The sequence below is a fragment of the Narcine bancroftii genome, chromosome 8 (genome assembly GCF_036971445.1).
Source record: "Narcine bancroftii isolate sNarBan1 chromosome 8, sNarBan1.hap1, whole genome shotgun sequence".
In the NCBI taxonomy this organism is placed as follows: Eukaryota; Metazoa; Chordata; class Chondrichthyes; order Torpediniformes; family Narcinidae; genus Narcine; species Narcine bancroftii.
In genome coordinates, this window is record NC_091476.1 from 56,902,570 (window position 1) to 56,927,371 (window position 24,802).

Genomic DNA, 24,802 nt, shown 5'->3' on the forward strand with positions numbered 1-24,802 from the left:
TTGCAGGGATGAAGGTGTTAAATGCTGAACTGTAGTCAATAAAGAGCATTATGATGTGTGTGTCTTTGTTGTCCAGGTGTTCCAGGGCTTTGTGTTGAGCCACTGAGATAGCATATGCTGCAGACCTGTTGCTGCACAAGACAAATTGGAGTGGATCCACATCCCAGCTCAGACTGGAGCTGTTATGCTTCCTGCCTTTCAAACATCATCACGTGGATGTGAGTGCCACTGGTTTTTTTTTAAATTTTTTTAAATTTAAAAAAATTTTTTACACAATAAACCATATTGAGCAAAATACATACAGACATTTTTCTCTTGAATATATAGTGTCATTTTCTCCCCTTTTTTCCCCCCTTCCCTCCCTCCCTCTACCCCCTTCCCATTTATTCAAAGTTCAATCTATAAGATACATTAAATCCGTTAAACAATGTCCACTGGTTGATGGTTATTTAGGCAGGCTACCCAACCTGGGCACCCAACCCAACCTGGGCACCCAGTACCCTGTACAGAACCTCCCTGGACTTAAATTTAATCCCTCCAGCAATGAAGACCAACATCCCTTCAGAGTGGCGTGATTAGAGCGCAACGCCATTACAGCGCCAGCGATCGGGACCAGGATTTGAATCCTGCGCTGTCTATAAGGAGATTATACATTCTCCCCTGGTGCTCCGGTTTCCACCCACCCTTCAAAACATACCAGGAGTGTAGACCAATTGGGCGGCACGGGCATGTGGACGAAAAAGGCCTGTTATCATGCTGTATGTTTAAATTTAAATCCCATTTGACTTCTTCATTATCTGTGGCACCTGCAAACCAGCCTTTTGTGATTCATGCACAAGCACTCTTGGGTCTCTATGCACAACAGCTTGTTGCAATCTATCACTATTTAAATAATAATATGATCTACTATTTTTCCTTCCAAAGTCAATCACCTTGAATTTAGCAATACTATACTCCCTCTGCCAGAACCTTGGGCACTGAAATACCGATCTACTGTACAGTACATCTGTCTGCCGATTCTGTGCATGCTCTGCACAATTTGCTTTTCCGCTCAATTTAGCAAACTTGGATAGGCTACTCTCTGACCCTCTTCCAAATTGTCGACATACATTGTGAACAGAACTGCCCCCTGATTGCCAACCAGAGAAATGCCCGTTTATCAAAACTCATTGCCTTCCATTGGTTAAACGATCCTCCATCCACAGGAATATATTTCCTCCAGTTCGAAGCTCACCCATCCTGTGGGTGTTATAAACGTGGAAGGGGATGTAGAGCTCGTCGAAAGAACCAAAGACTTGTTGATCCAAACCAAGGCTTTTATTAGCAAAAGACCGGAGCTCTTCACAGGTGGCCGACCAGTCCGGAATGATCCGACCTGGCTAGGGACACAACCCTTTAAGGCCCAAACAATAGGTGTGGCTTAGCTCTCAGCCAATCGCTGTAAGCACAGTCTAGATACAGTAACTATATACACTATGTACATTGGTGATAGATCTGTACTATCACAGGGGAATACAAACATAATCTGCAGGAGGATCTCAGTGGGATGAGCTGCATCACGGGGAGAGTGTGCAGAGGAGTGGCAGATGCCAGAAAGAGGAAGAATGAGGCGAGGGGCAAGTGGAATGAGTGGAGGTGGGAGTCATGCAAGAAGGAGGTGGGAGTTAGACCTCATCTTTCATATTGTCCCCCCCCTTCACTGCCATCTCCCCACTGCATTCTCCCTCTCCCTCCTCTTCTCCTTCCTCCAACCCAGATCCATCTGGTGTCTCTTTACAGGACCATTCTCACCTTCTCTCCTCACCACATCCCAGTCTTGTTGGTGATTACCCACTCCCACTGTCTCACACACTCCCTCCTCTGACCCTCTGCTTCTCTTCCCTTTGTCAGGTTCCTCTCGCTCTATCCATCATGACTCACATCTGCCTGCTTGGCCAATCCTATGTCTGACTCCAGGTTACCCCACCCACCCTGTCTTCCAGCTCCCTGTGCCCCTGCTCCCCGTGCCCCACTTTCTGTGTACCCGCATTCCAAGTCCCTGCTCCCCGTGTTCCAGCTTCATGTGTCCCTGTAGTTCGTGTCCCCGGATCTGCATGCCCTGCTCCTCGTGTACCCACTCCCCAAGTCCATGTTCCATGTGTCCCTGCGCTCCACTCACGATCCCATTCCCTGTGTCTTCATGTTCCCACTCCTCGTGCCCCCATTCCCTGTGTCCCTGCGCCTCGTGTCTTCGCTCCGTGTCCCCGCTCTCTGTACCCACACCCCGCTCCCCATACCCTGCTTCTTGTGTCCCCACGTCCCCATGTCTCCTCTCCCTGTGTCCTTGTGTCCCCACTTTCTCATTTCCTCACTCCCTGTGTCCTCACTTCCCATGTCCTCGTCTCCTCACTCCCTGTGTCCTCGTGTCCCCACTCCCCATATCCATGCTCCCCATGACCCCACTCCCTGTGTCCTCGACTCCTCGCTCCGTGTCCTCGTGTCCCCATTTCCCATTTCCTCGTGCCTCTGCTCCCTGTGTCCCCACTCCCCATGTCACCGTATCCCCGATCTCCATGTCTCCACTCCCCATATCTCTGTGTCCCCGATCCCCATGTCCCCACTCCCTGCTCCCCACATCTCTGTGCCTGACTACTCATGTTCCCGTGTCCACAGTCCCCATGACCCCGTGCCCTATCTCCCTACTCCCTGTGACTCCATATCCCCGCACCCCTGCTCGAAATCCTGTGTTATCTGCACACTCTGCAGTGCAATCACACCTTTCCTGTCACAGCATGACCTGAAACACATGCAGTATTGCAGGTGTGGCCTGATTCAAGTTTCGTACAGCTGTAACATGACATCCCAGGACCAACAAATATGAGCCATTTACTTCTTCATTCCACATACACCTCTGTGGCTTCTTTCAGGGATGCATGAACTTGTAACAAGCTCCCTCTGGTCATCAACACTTCACAGGGCTCCACCATCTTCATTGCCTTTATCCAATCCAAAATAAATCAATGTGCAGATGTCAGGGTTGCCATTCCCTCCACCATTGCCTGGCCTACAGTTTGCCAGATCGTATATCCAACTGCAACCCAAGACAAACCTCGTTGTGACTCATAGCACTACAAAATGTTAGGTTCATACCCACTATGTGCACATTGCAGTCATTAACTGAGATGATGAATGTCAAGGGTCTTGGCTCTGATCCTTGTAGTCACCACGGGTCACAGGACTGCACCATCACCCTCTGCCTCCTGTCACCAAACCAATTTTGGATTCCATTTGACAGTTTGCCCTGAATCCAATGGGCTATGGCTTTTTGGACCAGCCTTCCACGCAGAACCATGTGGAGAACAGTTCCCACACTGCCCTCGTCCATACACACAGTTACCTCTTCAAAATTAACTATATCAAATTAGTGAAGCAGGATTTTCCACAAACAAATCAATTTCATCTTTAATCAATCGTTGCCTTTCCAGATCTAAATCAATCTTGCCCTTAGATTTGTTTCCAAATAATTCCCATCTGCCTGAAGCAAGACTCGCTCGCCTGTAATTACCTGCTGTGCCCCTGCGGCTGCACATGAACAGAGGAACACTTTATCCTTCTCGGGGCACGGGCTGTCTGTAAACATCTCCATCAGGGCCCCAGCACTCTTCCTTTGCCTTCCAGGATGGCCTGGCATACACCTCACAAAATCCTGGGGACTTTTCCACTTCTTTTGCTTCACAGCATTCATCATCTCTTTAAATTTATGCTAATATACCCTAGAATCTCCCTGTGTCCCTGCTCCCCTTGTCCTTGTGTCCACACTCCCTGTATCCCTATGATCTCGCACCTTGTGACCTCGTTCCTTCTGTCCTCGCTCCCTGTGTTCTTGTGTTCCTTTCCCTCCCCCCAAACATATAGTTAGCGTAGCGGTTAGCACAATGCAGTAATGGTGCCAGTGATCAGGACCAGGGTTCTGTGGTGCGCTGTTAGACAGAATCAGACACATACAAGGTAACGACTGTACAACAGGCTTTAATCCACAAAGACTTCCACAGAGCCAGGCTGGCTGTGGCTGCAGCAACTCTGACTGAGGCCTCGGGAGGCCGGCGCAGGCTTATATCCCGGAGGGTGATTGACAGTCAGCCAGGTGTTGTCCTGTCCCCTTACAGGTACAGTACCAGCCTACTGCAGGTACAGAGGTTGCCCCCTGCAGTAGGCCGGTGGTGTACCACCACAGGTTCAAATCCCGTGTTCCCCATGTCTGCGTGGGTTTTCCCTGGGGGCTCCAGTTTCCCGTGCCCTATCTCCCTACTCCCTGTGACTCCATATCCCCGCACCCCTGCTCGAAATCCTGTGTTATCTGCACACTCTTCAGTGCAATCACACCTTTCCTGTCACAGCATGACCTGAAACACATGCAGTATTGCAGATGTGGCCTGATTCAAGTTTCGTAGAGCTGTAACATGACATCCCAGGACAACAAAAATGAGCCATTTGCTTCTTCACTCCTCATGCACCTCTGTGGCTTTTTTTCAGGGATGCATGGACTTGTAACAAGCTCCCTCTGGTCATCAACACTCCACAGGGCTCCACCATCTTCATTGCCTTTATCCAATCCAAAATAAATCAATGTACATTCAAAATGTACAGGAGGTCATAGGCCAATTGGGTGTCATCAGGCGGCACAGGCTCATGGCCTGTTACCGCCCTGTTTTTCTCAATTTAAATTTAAAACAAAGGGTAATCAACATTTCGGGTCTGAGCCCTTTATCAGATACAAGCAAAAGCAGGCAGGCACCTGAATAAAGAGGTAAGGTGGGGGGGGGGGGAAGGGGGAGAGGAGAGAGGAGAGGACAGGGGGAGGAGCACAGGCTAACAGATTAGAGGTCACAGGTGCCATGAGAAGTGATGGGGGGGAGGGGAGGCTCTGATAGAAGATGGGAGGCGGTGGGGAGCAGGAGAATAGGGAAAGAGAGAGAATTAGGGCTGTTAACTATTAGCTTGTACTCCTCCCCTGCCCCTTCTCTTTCTCCCCACCACTCTCCTCTCCATGCAGGTGCCTGCCTGTTTTTGCTTATTCCTGACGAGGGCTCAGGCCCAAAACGCTTGTTACCCTTTACTTCCTCTGGATGCTGTGTGACCTGCTTCGTTTCCCGTGCATGTTTGTGTACGGCCCTCGACATCAGGATCTGTAGACTTTCTTGGTTAACTCTTCCCCAATCAAATTTTGTTTTATTTTAACTACACGTGCACTCCTTCCGGTGCTACTGAAACCCCCAAAGTAGGGCCTCTGCCTCACAGCTCTGGAGATGCAAGTTCGATCCTGGCCTCGGGTGCTGTCTGTGAGGAGTTTGCATGTTCCAATCATCACTGTGTGGGTTTTTACCCCTGGGTGCCATGGCTTCCTCCCACATCCCAAAGATATTGGTCACTGCAAATTGCCCCCTGATGCATGCGTGAGAGATGGAAGAATTGGAAAAGGAGCAGGTGAGAACTCCAGCAAAATCAAAGGGGATGAGATCAATGGTAGAAACACCACAGAAAGTATGAAAACACACAGAATATGAGTTGAATCCTCCACAGATGGAGCTATGGAGAGTCATGCAGGTGTCGAGGGAACAAAAGGCCTTTCAGCCCTCCGTCTGCGAGGGACCAAAACTGCTCCACTCAAGACCACAAAGGTTGTGAACGTGGCTCCGAACATCACACACACTCCCATTGACTCCATCACACACACAATTGCCTCCCCTCCATCTACTCCATTTATACCACCTGCTGCCTTGGACAAGCAGCCAATGTATTAAAAGCCTCATCCCACTCTGACCACACACTCTTCACCCACCTCCCATCAGAAAGGAAGTTCATGAGTGCGAGATTAGGCTCCACCAGATTCAACAAGAGATTTTTCCTGCCATTACCAGACACCCAAATGAACCCCAAAATAGATACATTTCAAATGTATATGTACAGCATGGTAACAGGCCCTCTTGTACCATGAGCCCATGCCACCCAATTACACCCAATTGACCTACCACCCTTTTGAAGGGTGGGAGGAAACTGGAGCCTCCGGAGGAAACCCACACAGATGGGGATAATGCACAAACTCCTTATAGACAGCATGGGATTCGAACCTTGATCCTGATTGCTGACTCTGTATCAGCGTTGCGCTACACCCCCACACTAACTGTGCTGCTCCTATTGTGCTCCAAGCTAACTGAGTTCTCTCTGTAACTCTGCACTTCACTGTACTATGTATGGGAGGTTCAACTGATCTGATTGCAAAACAACCCCAGTCTTTGGATCTTTGTCCATGTGTCAATAAACTTGAACTGTCTTCTGCATATGACCTGTTGCATGCTATTAACTAGAAGACTATGCACATAGGGTTTTATCTATTAAAATCAATAATGATATTTAAAGAAAAAGATTTATTATCAGAGTACGTCACATACAACCCTGAGATTCTTTTTCCCTTTGGGCAATGCAGAATTACCACTTATTAGCAGTGCAAAGAAAAATGACACAATGTACACACGTAAACAACTGACTGCAAACGTGAACAACTGACTGCAATACAGAGAGAAAATAAATCACAGGAGGTCCCAAACAATATCCATTCTGCTGCTCCTTCTAACCTCTCTTGGCCCAGACACCATGGATCCTCAGAACATGGGTGGGAACAAGTCACCTTTGACTGCAGGAAACTGCCCAAGAATGGTAGTGTAACGGTTGGTGCCAGCGACCAGAGTTCGAGTCCCCTGTGTCAGTAACGAGTCTGTACAGGTACGCTATGACTGAATGGGTTTTATCCAGATGCTCCAGCTTCTTCCCACATTCCAAAGATGTAAGAGGTTAGTAGGTTTAATTAGTCTCATGGGTGTATTTGGGTGGCGCTGCCTGAAGTACGTGTTACTGTGCTGTATGTCTAAATGAAGGCACAGGAGCATCAAAATCGGAATTGCCAGGCTGGGAAATGGTCTCACAGGCTGTGAGACAGTATCCTGCAACTGTGACAATCGTCCCAAACATTCATATATATTTATTTTGATTATTTCTGTGATCTTTATGTACGATGTACTGTGGGTTTTTGTGTGTGCTCCATGGTATGGATAGACACTGTTTCATTGGGTTATATGTGTAAACTTGAACTTGGGAGAAAAAAAAATCATTCTCCCACCTTCTTCCCATAACCTTTGAGACCCTTATTAATCCAGAACTGATCACTCTCCACTTTAAATCTACCCAAATGACTTGACTTCCCAGAGCTGACTGTGAAAATGAATTCCACAGATTAATCATCTGCCGGCTGAAGAAATTTCTCCTCCTCTCAGTTCTAAAGGGACATCCTTTTTTTCTGAGCCTGTGGCCCACCTGATCCAAGTCTCTCACAGTATTGGACCAGATCTTCTCCACGACCACTCTGTTCAGCCCTTTCAATATTCAGTAGGTTTGAATGAGATCTGCCATCATCCTCCTAAAGTCCAGTGAGATCAGGCCCTGAGCCATCAAATTCTCCATCAAACTCCAGCACAAGTACCATTCAACATGGCTTCCCACAGATGTCAGCACAGTTAAAGGACAGGTGCTCATGCAGACATGAGTGTAGGTGCAGATAAGGATATTCCCCTGTGCATGTACATACAGATGCTGGCACAATTTTCAGTATCGAATCAGTGCAAGTGCTGGTGCAGACATCGGAATCAGTGTTGGTGTTGGTACAGGGATCGCTAAGTATAGACCTTCATGTGGATACAAATATTGGTGAAAGTAATACTGCTGATACTGATACATGTACAGATGTGAGTAAACTATCAATCAGAACAGACAGGAGTGGCTTTTAGTACAAATCCTGCCACAGATATTGGCAGAGATGTCAGTACAGGGATTGACACTGCTTTTGCTGTGAGTATTAGCTAAGGAACACCAGCTTGTAGAGATCCTGGAACAGGTCCTGGTACAGACTGGTACAGGTATCGCTTCTTGGCAATGGTAGTCGCATTGCAAAGGACACTGGATCAGATACCCCAGGAGCTGCTGGAACAGGTGCCAGCATAATGTTAAACAGTGCAGAATTCCTGGACAGACCTTGGCATTTAACCCAGGAGCATTTAAATCTTCCAATGGTTTTAATCTGATGATGTGAAGACTTGATTGAATCTAGCCCCATGACATTAGCTCCTAAATGTTTTTCCTTGGATCAGGAGCACTAAACCTGCCACATAATAATGGCCACACAATATATTGTGGCTCTAAGTCAACAGAGCCATATTTCAGAAGCAGAGTCGTCAAGAGAGATGGTATTAAATTACATGTTTAGGCCAAAGATGATGTGCTTCCCCCAAGTACCAAATCCGAGATTGACTGACATTGATTCAGAGCTGGAACCTATTATCATTATCATGTCTTTCCTCCTCATTTAATGTCGCCCAACAAAATTAGATCAGATGAGATTAAAGGAGCTACTTGCCTGGATGAGTGTAACTTCAACAACACTCAAACTCAACACCACCCAAGACAAAGCGATCTACTTGATTAGCACTTCAACAATCTTAATTTAAAAAAAAAATTTAGACATACAGCACAGTAACAGGCCCTTCCAGCCCAATTACACCCCATTGACCTAATATGTTTCAAACAGTGGGAGGAAACTGGAGCCACGAAGAAAACCCATACAAACATAGAGGATGTACAAACGCCTCATGGACAGCACTGGGTTTGAACCTTGGTCTCAATCACTGGCACTTTAACAGCGTTGTGCTAACCACTACATCAACCATACCTCTCTCTTAATTATAAATATGAAGTCCCCCCAGCATCTGTGCACCAATGTGTACTATTCACAAAGCAGTAAACTGCTAGTTACTTTAACTAAACCATTTTCCAACCCATTGTGACTCCCAGCAGCATGTCCCTGGAGAGCAGGTTTACTGAGACATCTCCACCTGCAAGTGCCCTGTTCAATTCTACCCTGCCCTGGTGTGGAAGTACGTTGCTGTTCCTTCATTATCGCTGGGAGAGTGTCTCCATACTCTCTATCTAGCTGCTTCATTGTTGGACAAGTTAAACAAGTCCACAAATGCTGGGGTCGAGTGCAACACACGAAAGTGCTGGAGAAACTCAGCAGGTTATGCAGAGTCCGTAGGAAGTAAAGGGTAACCAACTTTTCAGGCCTGGGCCCTTTTCCAGGACTCGGAGGCAAAACATTGGTTACCCCAGAGTTTCCCACTGTAGATTGACCTTTTTCTGGTCACAGTTCAAAAGGCTACGTGGTCAAGGGAAGCAAGGAAGGCAATAGAAGGAGGAATTTTCAATAATCTCAAAAATAACAACCCTAAAATTGGAGAATCTCAGGAGGTCAAACAGTGTCCTTTATACAGAAAAAGAAAGATACATAACCAATGTTTCAAGTTTGAACCCTCCATCAAAGTGTGAGCAAAATATAGATGGGAGCCTGAACGAAATGGTGGTGGGAGAGGGGAGGTGAAGGAGCACAAGCCCACATGCAGGAAGTGATAGGTGGATAAGGGAGGGAGGATGACTGTGAATGGAGAAGGAAGGGGGAGGAGAGCTGGAGGAAACCAACCCACCAGCCTCTGCATCCGATAGATCACCCTCCTCAATTTCCGTCACCTCCAACATGATCCCAACATTTTCTCCTCTACCCCCCTCCACCGCCTTTCGTATGGATCATGCCTTTCGTGACGCTTCTCGTTCACTCATCCCTTTCCACCAATTTCCCCCATGGCACCTTCCCCTGTGACCGCAGGAAGGGCCACCTTTACACCCACCCATCCTCTCTCACCTCCGTTCGGGACCCCAAACCATCCTTCCTAGGTGAAATAGCAGGTGTGCATCTGCAGGAGTCATCCTACTGCATCCGGTGTTCCCGTTGTGGCCTTCTCTACATCAGAGAGACTGGATGTAGACTGAACACCTTCGCTCTGTCCGCATCAATGATAGGGAACACCCAGTGGCCAACCATTTCAATTCTGTGCCCTTCTCTTGTGCTGACATGTCTTCCCATGGCCTCATGTACTTTCACTCCAGAGCCACTTGTAAATTGAAGGAGAAACACCTTATATTTCGCTTGGACACTTTCCAAACAGATGGCATTAATGTCAACTTCTCTGATTTTTGCTCGACCACTTCCTGTTCTCCCCCATCCCTCTGTCTCCTTTCCTCCAGCTATTCCTTCTCCATTCACAGAGCATCACTCTTCCATCTTGCAAGGCACTATCAGTAACCACAGAGGCAAGACCGAGGGAACGATAGGCTTTAATGCACAGAAGAACCCTACTGGCCCGGATCCCAGGATAGGAATGGCGGCAAGGGAAAGGTGGCTTGACCTTTATGCCCCAGGACCACAGGGGGAGAAGTCATAAGGTATGAGTCTTCTGTGGGCAGGCCAGCTCCACATATACAACAGACAATAATAACTCTATACAATGGAGGAAACCTATCACCACATTCACCCCTCCTTTTAGAACCAAACCCCTCCCCTGACCTGGAACAGAAAAAAAAACCGCCAAGACTAAAGATTCAGTCTCACCAGTGACCTCCTCTGTCTACGGGACCTGTGGGGAGCATGGGTGGGAGTAGCCTGCTGTTTTGCCGGCCGAGTGTTTCCAATGGACTAGACGGAGAGGGTATTGTCTGTGTTGGGCCGATGTCGGTTACAGAACTGAAGGGAGGCGGGGTCAGTGCCCTGAGGGGAGCCTGTTCCCTTGGAGTGATATCCGTGGGGGATGGTAACCCAGGCGAGTCAGCCCCTAACCGTGAGTCCCACTGCAGGGAAGTGTGAAATGTAGGGTGAATAGGGTGTAACGAGTGGTTCCAGGCATTCCAGCATGGGTACAGATGGGTACAGTGTCCTCATGGCCATTGGGTTACCACACAAAGGTGTACTGAGGGATCGCATGAATGAGGTGCACCTGTTCAACCAACGGCTCAGTCTTATAGCCCCTCACATGCCTCCTGAGCAGGACCGGACCTGGTGTCACCAACCGGGGGAATCGAGGAACCATTTGCCAACTTCCTAGGGATGGCAAACATCCATTTGTGAGGGGTGGTGTTCATGGTGGTGCAAAGGAGTGAGCGGATGGCATGGAATGCCTCTGGTAGAACATCCTGCCAGGGTGACACTGGTAGATCTCTGGACCTCAGGGCCAGGAGCACAGCCTTCTAAACAGTGGCATTCTCCTGTTCCACCAGTCCATAACTCCTGGTGTTGTAGCTGGTGGTCCTACTGGTGGCTATACCTCTGGTGAGAAAATACTCCCGCAGCTCCTCACTCATGAATGAGGAACCCCGATCACTGTGAATGTAATTGGTGTACCCGAACAGAATGAAGATACTGTGTAGTGCCTTAATCACTGTGGCCGAGGTCATATCCAGACAGGAGATGGCAAAAGGGAACCGGGAGATTTCGTTGATCACGTACAGGAAATAAATGTTCCTGTTGGATGAGGGAAGGGGGCTTTTGAAATTGACGCTCAGTCATTCAAATGGGTGAGTGGCCTTAATGAGGCAAACTGCAGCTTGCATTCTGCGCAGACCCGACAGCGTCTGGTCATGGACCTAACATCCTCGATGGAGTATGGGAGGTTCCGAGTCTTGATAAAGTGGAATTGTCTCATGACTCTGGGGTGGCAGAGGGAATCGTGTAGGGCTTGGGGACGGTTGAGATGTGTGCCAGTGCACGTCCCCCAGGATAGGGCATCAGGTGGATCGCTGAGTTTACAAGATATCATAATTATAGGTGGAGAGCTCAATTCTCCACCTGAGGATCTTATCATTCTTGATTTTACCCCACTGCTGCGTGTTGAACATGAAAGCGACGGCCCGTTGGTCTGTCAGCCGGGTAAATCATTTCCCGGCCAGGGAGTGGCACCAGTGGCACACTGCCTCAATGATTGCCTGCACCTCCTTCTCGACTGAGGAGTGCCGTGTCTCTGGGCCATGGAAGGTACAAGAAATAAAGGCTACTGCCCTGGCTGCCTGGTTGAGTGTGGAGGCCAGTGCGCAGTAAGAAGCATTGCTCTCCACCTGTAAAGTGATGGATTTGTCCACGGCATGCATCGTGGCCTTTGCGATGTCCTCTCAGAACCGTTGATAATGGGAACTTTGACGACCTAACAAGAAGGTGGGCCTTATCGGCATAGTGGGGCACCTATTGCGCATAGTATGAAAACAGCCCCAAGCACTTCTTCAGTGTTTTCAGGGTGTTCGGGACTGGGAGCTCCATTAGGGGCTGCATGCGATCAGGGTCTGGGGCGATGACACCATGGGCCATGACACAACCCAGGGATTGGCTTGGAAGAGAAATCCTCTCACAAAACTGATGGAGTTGTTTGGGAAACTAACAGAAAGTCTGGTCCAAAAGTTGGGGTGGATGGGATCTTAAGGTCTATTGGCAACTGGGTCCAAAATTGGCTTGGTGATATCAGGCAGAGGCTAGTAGTCAAGAGTGTGATTTCTATCTAAATGACTTGCAAGAGAACGGAGATGATTGCGTAAAAATTGGTGGAGTAGCTCCCTCAACAGCCCCTAAGGCTAGAGCTGGATGAGGTCCTCACCCTGGATGAGACATATAAGGCAATCGAACAACTGAAAAGTGGCAAAGTAGCAGGTATGGATGGAATCCCCCCCAGAGGTCTGCAAGGCTGGCGGCAAAACTCTGCATGCCAAACTGCATGAGTTTTTCAAGCTTTGTTGGGACCAAGGAAAACTGCCTCAGGATCTTCGTGATGCCACCATCATCACCCTGTACAAAAACAAAGGTGAGAAATCAGACTGCTCAAACTACAGGGGAATCATGCTGTTCTCCATTTCAGGCAAAACCTTCGCTAGGATTCTACTAAATAGAATAATACCTAGTGTCGCCGAGAATATTCTCCCAGAATCACAGTGCGGCTTTCGCGCAAACAGAGGAACTACTGACATGGTCTTTGCCCTCAGACAGCTCCAAGAAAAGTGCAGAGAACAAAACAAAGGACTCTACATCACCTTTGTTGACCTCACCAAAGCCTTCGACACCGTGAGCAGGAAAGGGCATGGCAAATACTAGAGCGCATCGGATGTCCCCCAAAGTTCCTCAACATGATTATCCAACTGCACGAAAACCAACAAGGTCGGGTCAGATACAGCAATGAGCTCTCTGAACCCTTCTCCATTGACAATGGCGTGAAGCAAGGCTGTGTTCTCGCACCAACCCTCTTTTCAATCTTCTTCAGCATGATGCTGAACCAAGCCATGAAAGACCCCAACAATGAAGACGCTATTTACATCCGGTACCGCACGGATGGCAGTCTCTTCAATCTGAGGCGCCTGCAAGCTCACACCAAGACACAAGAGAAACTTGTCCGTGAACTACTCTTTGCAGACGATGCCGCTTTAGTTGCCCATTAAGAGCCAGCTCTTCAGCGCTTGACGTCCTGCTTTGCGGAAACTGCCAAAGTGTTTGGCCTGGAAGTCAGCCTGAAGAAAACTGAGGTCCTCCATCAGCCAGCTCCCCACCATGACTACCAGCCCCCCCACATCTCCATCGGGCACACAAAACTTAAAACGGTCAACCAGTTTACCTATCTCGGCTGCACCATTTCATCAGATGCAAGGATCGACAATGAGATAGACAACAGACTCGCCAAGGCAAATAGCGCCTTTGGAAGACTACACAAAAGAGTCTGGAAAAACAACCAACTGAAAAACCTCACAAAGATAAGCGTATATAGAGCCGTTGTCATACCCACACTCCTGTTCGGCTCCGAATCATGGGTCCTCTACCGGCATCACCTACGGCTCCTAGAACGCTTCCACCAGCGTTGTCTCCGCTCCATCCTCAACATCCATTGGAGCGCTTTCATCCCTAACGTCGAAGTACTCGAGATGGCAGAGGTCGTCAACATCGAATCCACGCTGCTGAAGATCCAGCTGCGCTGGGTGGGTCACGTCTCCAGAATGGAGGACCATCACCTTCCCAAGATCGTGTTATATGGCGAGCTCTCCACTGGCCACCGTGACAGAGGTGCACCAAAGAAAAGGTACAAGGACTGCCTAAAGAAATCTCTTGGTGCCTGCCACATTGACCACCGCCAGTGGGCTGATATCGCCTCAAACCGTGCATCTTGGCGCCTCACAGTTTGGCGGGCAGCAACCTCCTTTGAAGAAGACCGCAGAGCCCACCTCACTGACAAAAGACAAAGGAGGAAAAACCCAACACCCAACCCCAACCAACCAATTTTCCCCTGCAACCGCTGCAACCGTGTCTGCCTGTCCCGCATCGGACTTGTCAGCCACAAACGAGCCTGCAGCTGACGTGGACTTTTACCCCCTCCATAAATCTTCGTCCGCGAAGCCAAGCCAAAGAGTTGACAGCAAAACAAGTATATTTAATGTGAGATAATTTAGTGAAGTAATGCATTTTGGGATGTTAAATACCAACAGGATGTGAGAGTAAATGACAGGGACCTCAGGACTGTTAAGGGACTATGGGGTGCAGTCAGTGCTCCCTGAGGGAATGCTGCCCTCTCTCCCAACCGATGATGGATTAAATCCCTCTTGCCCTTTCACGTCTCCGTTGGATTCTAGTCCTTTGTTGAAAGAACAGGAGTCTCCTGTCGTTTATTTATCTCTCCGACAGTCCTACAAGAGGTAAAAATCTGCTGAGGCTGGGTCGAGTGCAGTTCACAAAAGTGCTGGAAGAACTCAGCAGGTCACACAGCATCCACAGGAAGTCAAAGCTAGTCTGACGTTTCAGGCCTGAGCTGCTCATCCACTGTATGGAAAATTCAGGAGCACCAAATGTAATAGATGACCCCTGCAGATGAAATGTTGCTTCACTTGCAGGGACTGTTTGGGGCCCCGAATAGTGGTGAGGGAATAAGTGTAGCATTTCTTGCTGGCACAGAGATCAATTAGTGGGAAGGGATGAGTGGACGAAAGGTCCTGCAGGGAGTGATCCCTGCCGAGAGGGGAAAGGAAGGTTTCTCATGGACAATGCAGAAGCTGCCGGGGTGGTATTCTGTCCTTGTTATATCTGGGGTTGGAGGGAAAAGGGCCAGGGTTAATATGTGGGAAATAGAGTACATATGGGTCAGGACTGAGTTAATGGCAGATGACAGGAAGCCAAGGTTTCAAGGTGTCTTTCCTGTATTGTGGGTGACCACACTTTAACAGTATTTCATTGACAGTATGGATATTCTAAATGCATATTCAAAGGTTAATCTTTCTTTATTGTTTAAATGAAACATGGGGAAGCAGTGTAGAGTTCTACAATACAGGAACAGCCCCCTTGGCCCAACTTGTCCATGATGTCCAAACTAGCCCCATCTTCCTGTGTTTGGCCATATCTGTCTTAACCTTTCCTATCCATGCACCTGTCTGCATGGCTTTTCAAAGTTACAATTGCACCACTTCTGCCACTTCCTCTGACAGCTAATTCCACGCATCCTAAATCCTCTGTGCAAAGAAGTTCCCCGGGGTTGCCACCATGGGCGTAGCTGTACTGGTGGTGCAGAGAAGGGCACCATCTTACCGACCTCCACCCCTGCCTTCTGCATGGTCTGTGCAGGTGCAGCCCACTCCTCTGACACCACTTCTGCCTTCTTCCCTGATCTCGGCAGCCATGACCGCATGGTCAACAGGGAGGCTGCCATCTTGTGCCGACGACGAAGATGATGCATCGATCCTGGCATCTGCAATGCTGAACCAGACCAACTCTCATCCAATCGCTCACTCAATTCAATGATGCAGATCGAGGTAGAAGGGCAGAAAATGAACTGCCTTTTTGACAGTGGCAGCACAGAGTTTTATTCACCCGAAAATTGCCCGCAGACTCTCGCTTCCAGTCCAACCGATGAGTGGTTCAATATCGCTGGCAGCCAAAGACCACCAAACTGACATCGGGGGGTATTGTGTTGCATCTCTGATGGTGGGGGATGAGCATTACGATAATTTCTCACTACTATGCCCCAACTCTGCACGCTGATCCTCTTGGGCTTGGATTTTCAAAGCCAGTTCAAGAACGTGGCGATAGCATTCAGAGGCTGCCAGCCACCCCTCACAGTGAGAAACCCACAACTCGCAGACCCCTCCCACCAACCCCAGTCCCCAGATCCGGCCAGTGGCCTCTCAACCCTTTGGGTATCCCGTCCATCGCTATTCATGAACCTCACTCCAGATTGTTGACCTATCGCTGCTAAAAGCAGGTGCTGCAGTGCTGAGGACATGGTGTTTATCTGGGCTGAGGTTTAGCAGCTCCTGGCAGAGGGGCATTGGAAAAGATGACTGAGAGGGGACTTGATAGAGGTATTTAAAATTATGAAAGGAATTGATAGACTAGACATAAACAGACTCTTTCCCCTGAGGGCAGGGGAGGTTGGAACAAGAGGCCATGAGTTAAGGGTAAGGGGGCAACATTTTAGGAGAAGTATTAGAGGTGGCTTTTTCACTCAGCTAGTGGTAGCAGACCCCAACATGAAAGACCCCAACAATGAAGACGCTGTTTACATCCGGTACCGCACGGATGGCAGCCTCTTCAATCTGAGGCGCCTGCAAGCTCACACCAAGACGCAAGAGAAACTTGTCCGTGAACTACTCTTTGCAGACGATGCCGCTTTAGTTGCCCATTAAGAGCCAGCTCTTCAGCGCTTGACGTCCTGCTTTGCGGAAACTGCCAAAGTGTTTGGCCTGGAAGTCAGCCTGAAGAAAACTGAGGTCCTCCATCAGCCAGCTCCCCACCATGACTACCAGCCCCCCCACATCTCATCGGGCACACAAAACTCAAAACGGTCAACCAGTTTACCTATCTCGGCTGCACCATTTCATCAGATGCAAGGATCGACAATGAGATAGACAACAGACTCGCCAAGGCAAATAGCGCCTTTGGAAGACTACACAAAAGAGTCTGGAAAAACAACCAACTGAAAAACCTCACAAAGATAAGCGTATACAGAGCCGTTGTCATACCCACACTCCTGTTCGGCTCCGAATCATGGGTCCTCTACAGGCATCACCTACGGCTCCTAGAACGCTTCCACCAGCGTTGTCTCCGCTCCATCCTCGACATCCATTGGAGCGCTTTCATCCCTAACGTCGAAGTACTCGAGATGGCAGAGGTCGACAGCATCGAGTCCACGCTGCTGAAGATCCAGCTGCGCTGGGTGGGTCACGTCTCCAGAATGGAGGACCATCGCCTTCCCAAGATCGTGTTATATGGCGAGCTCTCCACTGGCCACCGTGACAGAGGTGCACCAAAGAAAAGGTACAAGGACTGCCTAAAGAAATCTCTTGGTGCCTGCCACATTGACCACCGCCAGTGGGCTGATATCGCCTCAAACCGTGCATCTTGGCGCCTCACAGTTTGGCGGGCAGCAACCTCCTTTGAAGAAGACCGCAGAGCCCACCTCCCTGACAAAAGGCAAAGGAGGAAAAACCCAACACCCAACCCCAACCAACCATTTTTCCCCTGCAGCCGCTGCAACCGTGTCTGCCTGTCCCGCATCGGACTTGTCAGCCACAAACGAGCCTGCAGCTGACGTGGACTTTTACCCCCTCCATAAATCTTCGTCCGCGAAGCCAAGGCAAAGGAGAAGAAGAAGTGGTAGCAGAACGGATCGATCTTCCGAATGAGATAGTTGCGGCAGGGTCCCTTCTGTCATTTAAGAGAAGGTTGGATGTGTACATGGAGGTGAGGGGTTTCGAGGGTTATTGGCAGCGAGTGGGAGGTTTGAGCTAGTGGAGTTGTTCTACTGAACCGGTGCAGACTCGAAAGGCTGATATGGCCTGTTTCCACTCCGTAAATGGTTATATTGGATCATCGCCCCAAGACCAGCCCCTGGAGAGCCAAGGTTTTGGTGGTCAGGGATGAGACTCGTGATTGGCTACCATCAAACTTCCAATCTCATCACCAAGTGGGACCCTTACCCCCCTTCCCCAGATAGCTGAGATGGTCAACCAGGTCATGCAATATCATGTATTCTCAACCACTGACCTTAAGTCGGCCTATCACCAGCTTCCCCTCCATCCCAGTGACCAAATTTATGCTGGTTTTGAGGCTGACGGAAAACGTTTTCATTTTTTCCACGTTCGTGTCACAAACAGCGTCTCAGCATTCCAGAGGGTGATGGACAAGATGGTGGAGGAGTACAACCTGGCAGCGACCTTCCCCTACCTCGATAATGTCACCATCTGTGGCCATGATCAGCAGGACCACAACGCTAACCTTGCTAAATTTCTGCAGACTGCAAAGTCCTTCAACCTCACATACAATGAAGATGAGTGTGTCTTCAATACCAATCACACTCTTGACTACTACCCTCTGTCTGCTATCACCAAGCCAATTTTGGACCCAATTGCCAATACACCTTAAGATCCCATCCACCCCAGCTTTTGGGACCAGACTTTCTGTTAGTTTCCCAAACAACTCAATCAGTTTTGTGAGAGGATTTCTCTTCTGAGTCAGTCCCTGCTCTACCAAGTGAACACATATCCTCTCCCTCAGAAAAGTTTCTAATAATTTCCTTGCCATTGTGTGTAGTTTCCTGACTCATCTCCACTGCCCTTTGAATTTGAATAAGGGAACAACATTAGTTGAGGTTGTTCCCTAACACACCTGCATGAAGTTATAGAGTAGATGTAAACTGTACAGCAAAATACAAGGCACTTTGTGCTGACCTATGTACCGTAAATATTCGTGTATAATGTGAAAAAAATTTCCCCCTTTTTCCCCTCAAAAATAGGGGGGTCTCACATTATACACAAGAGTAAAGTTTTTAAAATTTTTTTCTGCAGGCAACCAGGTGAGCGGTAGTCGGCAGCGCGACTCAGGCGACCGGCCGGGTAAGCGGTAGATGGCAGCGGAGAGATGCGAGTGCGACTCAGGAGGGCGGGCAAGCAAGCAGGCGAGCAGAGAGATGCCAGTGCGACTTAGGAGGCTGGGCGGGCGAGCAAGCAGAGAGGCGCGAGCGTGACTCAGGCGGGTGAGAGGGGGGTCATATTATACACGGGGGCAAAAATTTTCCTCCTTTCCCTCAAAAATGGGGGGGGGGTCACATTATACACAAATATTTACAGTAAGCCTACTCAACAACAATCTAACTCTTCCCTACCTGAAACCCATAACCCTCTATTTTTCATCTATGTGCCCATCTTTTAAATGTCCCTATTGTACCAGCCTCTACCATAACTCAGACACCCACAATTCTGTGTAAAAAAAAAACTTACCACTGATGTCTCCCATAGACTTTCCTCCACTCAACTTATATCCTCTGGTATTGGCCTGTGCCTCCCTAGAAATAAGATGGTGGCTGCCCATCTTATCCAAGTCCGTCATAATCTTGAATGCTTCTATTAAGTTGCTTCTCAACCTCCATCATTCCAAAAAGCCCTAGCTCACTCAAACTCTTCTCACAAAGCAAGTTCTCCAATCCAGGCAACAATTTGGCAAATCTCTTCTACACTATTTCTAAAGTATATGCATCCTTTCTGTACTCCAAGTATGGTCTAATAGGAGTTTTATAGATTTTGAACTAAATTCCCCATTTAATGAAGGCCAACTCACCAAGGACCTTCTTAACAACCTGGAACCCCAAATCTCTCTGTTCCTCCACAATCATACTCCATCTTAACATCACTTCACATTGATCCAGATCAAATTCCATCTTCCACTTCTCTACCATCCTGTTAGATCCCGTTATACCTCTACACCCTTCACAATACCCCCAACCTTGTTATCAACTTCAAACTTACTAACCCAGCCCTCTATTTCCCACCCAAGTCCTTTACAAAGTCCACAAATAACACGGGTCCCTCAACAGATTCCGATGGAATTGCACTAATCACAGCCCTCCGAGTAGAATATGCTCTACAACCACCATTTTCCCTCTGTGGACAAGCCAATTCTGAATCAAAATTTCCATGGATCCCATGCTTCATGACTTTCAGCATGTGCCCTCACCCTCAGAAAAGGTTCAATGGGGAATCTCGTCACATGCCTTATGTAAATCCATACACACATGTACCACTCTACCTTCATCAATCTGTTTTGTCACCTCCTTGAAAAGCTAGGTCCATGAGACATGACCTACCCTTCACAAGGCCACGCTAATGATCCAAAATAAAACATTGCTTCTCCAAATGCTCGTAAATCCTGTCCCAGAATCCTCTCCAATAATTTGCCCACGACAGATGCAAGACTCACTGGTCTATAATTCCCAAGATTCTCCTTATTACCTTTCTTGAACTCAGGGACTGCAATACCTCTTCTGGGGCCAAGGAGGATGCAAAGGTAATTGTCAATACCCTTCATAACCTGAGGTATATCCCATCCAGTCCCGAGGACTTAGCTATCTGACTTTTTTCAGAAATTCTGATGCTGCCTTTTCCTTAACCTCAACATGCTCTGCCTTACACTGACCTCACATTCACCAAGGTCTCTCTCCCTGGCAAACACTGAAGCCAAGTATTCATTATAGACCTCCTTGACCTCCAGGTACATTTTCCCCTTTGTTCTACTCTCAATCTAGTCACCCCCATTCTTTACATACGTGCAGAATGCCTTAGGGTTTTCCTTAATTCTCATTCCTTCCTATATACCTCATAATTCTTTAGACTGTTACCGGTTTTCCATTCTTTCTACACCTTATGCACATTTCCTTCTTCCCTTAGACAAAATTTTTAAATTTAAATTTTAAATTTAGACATACAGCTCAAAAACATGCCATTTCACCCCACAAGCCCATGCCGCCCGATTATACCCAATTGAACTACAACACCCCCCCCCCAGTACATTTTCAATTGTTCAACCTTTCTTGTCAACCATGATTCCTTTGCCCTACCATCACTCCCTGTCTCAATGGGACAATCCTAGGCAGAACTCCTTACAGGTAGTCCCAACACGACCTTCACATTTCAGTTGTGCATTTCCCCGAGAGCATCTGTTCCCAATTAAGATTTCACAGTTCCTACCTAGTTAGCTCTTCCCCAATATGTTTGCATATTAGTAAATTGCAGATGATACTAAGATAGGTGGATGGATTAGTAAATATGCAGACGATACTAAGATAGGTGGAATAGTGGATAATGAAGAAGGTTTTCAAGGATTGCAGAGGGATTTGGGCTGCTTAGAAAAGTGGGCTGAAAAATGGCAGATGGAATTTAATGCTGATAAGTGTGAGGTGCTTCATTTTGGTAAGAAGAATCAGAATAGGACATACGTGGTAAATGGGAGAGCATTGAGGAATACAGAAGAGCAGAAAGATTTAGGAGTAACGGTACATCGTTCCCTGAAGGTAGAAACTCACGTGAATAGGGTGGTGAAGACGGCTTTTAGTATGCTGGCCTTTATCAATCATTGCATGGAATATAGGAGTTGGGAGGTGATGTTGAGATTGTATAAGACGTTGGTGCGGCCTAATTTGGAGTTCTGTGTGCAGTTCTGGTCGCCTAATTATAGGAAGGATATAAACAGAGTGGAGAGAGTGCAGAGAAGGTTTACCAGAATGTTACCTGGGTTTAAGCATCTAGAGTATAGGGAGAGATTGGACAGATTAGGTCTCTATTCTTTGGAGCGTAGAAGGTTGAGAGGGGATTTGATAGAAGTATTTAAGATTATGAAAGGGATAGACAGAGTGGATGTGGATAGACTATTTCCGTTAAGAGGAGGAAAGATTAAAAAAAGAGGACATGAGTTAAGAATTAAGGGGCAGAGGTTTAGAGGTAACATGAGGGGGAACTTCTTTACTCAGAGAGTGGTAGCCGTGTGGAATGATCTTCCGGGAGAAATAGTGGCGGCGGAGTCAATTGTATTATTTAAGAAAAGGTTGGACAGGCATATGGATGAGAAGAAGATGGAGGGTTATGGGCATTGTGCAGGGAGGTGGGACTAGAAAGGGGTGTTTGGTTCGGTGCGGACTAGAAGGGCCTAATGGCCTGTTTCCGTGCTGTAATTGTTATGTTATGTTAAATCATCTTCTCTTACGTTGTCCAATTGCTATGCTAAAGGTCAAGGAGTTGTAGTCACTGTCTTCCAAGTGCTCAACTACCAAAAGGTCTGTCACCTGACCAGGATTATTACCCATGATTAGATTCAGTATACCTTTGCCTCTGCTTGTGTACATTCTGAGCCAGGAATCCTTCTTGGACACACCCCCCATCCAACCCCTTTGCATTAAGGAGGTGCCAATCAATATTAGGGAAGTTGAAGTCACTCAAGACAACAACCCTGTCACTTTTGCACCTCTCCACAATCTGCCAACTTGTGTTCCTTTGTGGCCAGTGCATTTCTGAATGTTATCCCTATTATTGCAATCTGGAATGCCCAACCCTGACCGAGACCCAGTCACAACCTTCTATCTCTCACAAACCTTATGGTCTTATGTGCACTCCGTATCTTCAATATGCATTATGTTCATGACAGTATAAAATAATAAAACACATCTGCTTACCATGTTAACTTCAGAGATCATATCTATGCTGGCAATGTGAATACTCATTCCCACAGTTACAGGAGACCCTAGAGATAAAGGAAATATTAAGAGCATTTAGCCATGTTCTACTTTTCCTGTTGCAACCCTTTTTAAGCATCCATCATCCAGCTGTTCTCATTCAATGACTCATCCTAAAGTCAAGTGTCTTTCCTAAAATGCACAAGATGTGTTGCCTTACCCAGAAAAGAAAAAAAAAAATCAACAAAATGGAGTTCAGGAGTCGAGAGGTCATGTTGCAACTCCATAAATCTCTGATGAGACCACACTTAGAGTATTGTGTTCAGTTCTGGTAACCCCATGATAGGAAGGATGTGGAAGCTATGGAGAGGGTGAAGAGGAGATTTACCAGGATGTTGCCTGGATTGGAAAATAACTCTTATGAGGCAAGGTTAACAGAGCTGGGACTCTTTCGAGTGAAGGAGGATGAGAGGAGACTTAATAGATGTTGACAAGATTCTGAGAGGCAATAACTAACATAGACAGCAAGCACCTGTTTCCCAGGGTGTGAGTAACAAACACCAGAGGACATATGTACAAAGTGAAGGGAGGAAAGTTTAGGGGAGACATCAGGGGTAATTTTTTTTTTATACACACTTTAGGGCATTTAACAGATACTAACATAGGCACATGAATGAAAGAAAAATAGAGGGTTATGAGGTAGGGAAGGTTTAGTTTAATTTTGGTAGGAATATATGGGTCGGCACAACATCGAGGGGTGAAGGGCCTGCACTGTGCTGCTGTGTTCTATGTTAAAATAAAATGATTAGAAAACCAACTCAGACAGAACAAATAAAAACTAATCTACCCTCAGATTACTGAAAGTATTCACATAATAAAGAAAGGAAAATTCTTGTTTTTTTATAATGATAATCAGTTTATCACCCTATACATTGTGCAGATGCACCAAAACTCACACTTGTTGCAGAGGAACAGCTGCTAGTTAAAAAAAACTTTAATAGTAAACTTTATTGAATTAAAGAGACAATGAATACACAGGATAGATATTTACTAATTTGGATTACTAGTAATCCAAATGCAAAAAATTGCAACAGTGCAGAGGAGGTTTCCCCGGTTAATTCCAGGTCGGCCTATGAAGAGAGATCAAGTCGACTGGAACTGTACTCGCTAGAATTTAGAAGAACGAGAGGGGATCTTGAAGAAACATATAAAATTATGAAATTACAGATAAAATTGAGGTAGATAAATTGTTTCCATTGTTGGGGAAGACCAGAACTAGGGACATAGCCTCAAGATTCAGGGTAGTAGATGGAGGACAAAGATGAGGAAGAACTGCTTTTCTCAAAGTGTGGTGAATCTGTCCATTTCAGGTGACCTCAGTTAATCTATTTAAGTCAAAGTTGGATAGATTTTTACATAGTAAGAGAATTAAAGGATATGGGGAAAAGGCAGGGTAGGAGGAGATGAGCCTATCATTAGATCAACCTGATCTCATTGAATGGTGGAGCAGGCTCGATGGGTTGGATGACCAACTGCTGCTCCTATTTCTTATGTTCTTGTGCCCAGGACTCTTCCAAAACTAGAAATCATTACTATTAACCCGATCACACATGATCGTCACATGCTTTCAGTTAAATCTTTTCCTGTTGGTTCATAGCCCCCAGAATGCACAGCTAGCCTATCCACCATCTTGTTCATGTAGGAGTTAGATATCTCCCAAGGTTGGAGTGGAGCAAGCTCTCCGGTAAAGTTCGGCGATGAGAATATTTGCAATACCTCCAAAGTCAGGCCTGAGGCGGATGTCGTACCCTTTGAGCAGCCTGTCCACTGTTCTCTTCACCAGGGAAATGTTACCGATTCCATTGACACTGAGGCAAGAGAACAGAAGTAGTGTGAGTGTGAGTCTCTCTGCAACATAGCCATCATTTCCACCTGCTCATTGCAGCGACAGGGTCTGATTCACACCCATAAATAGAGATGCCAATGAGCAGAAGAAAGGTCGACTCCACCGCACTCAGCTCCACCGGCCAGTTCACAGATAGATCAACATACAAGTATAGAAGAGAAGGGTCCAGCCTCTGTCACCCAGCACCTGCCAGACAATCGTGCCTATGTTGACAATAAAGGCCCACAACAAAACCCGGATGTGGATCACATTTCTTATCTCAGTGGAGGGAGACATTCATGATGACATTCACCATTTAAAAAAAGAAAGTCTGCGGATGCAATACACAAATGTGCAGGAGAAACTCAGGAGGTCATGCAGCATCCGTAGGAAGTGAAGGGTAACCAACGTTTTGGGCCTGCTATAAGCAGAAAACAGCAGAAAAGTGGTGGTGGGGAGGGGAGCAGAGGAGCACAGGCTAATCAGTAAGAGTTTATTG

The 24,802-nt window shown here is 47.3% G+C and overlaps 1 long non-coding RNA gene across 2 annotated transcripts; it reads left to right on the top strand.

Moving 5' to 3' along the window:
- The first annotated feature begins 128 nt into the window (after positions 1-128).
- Positions 129-24,557, top strand: LOC138740722 (uncharacterized). 2 transcript variants are annotated; one of them, XR_011343127.1, is made up of 4 exons: positions 129-218; positions 10,162-10,359; positions 18,766-18,813; positions 24,262-24,557. It is a non-coding gene; the product is annotated as an uncharacterized lncRNA (long non-coding RNA). The 2 variants fall into 2 exon arrangements; XR_011343128.1 differs by lacking the exon at positions 18,766-18,813.
- Positions 24,558-24,802: the final 245 nt, after the last annotated feature.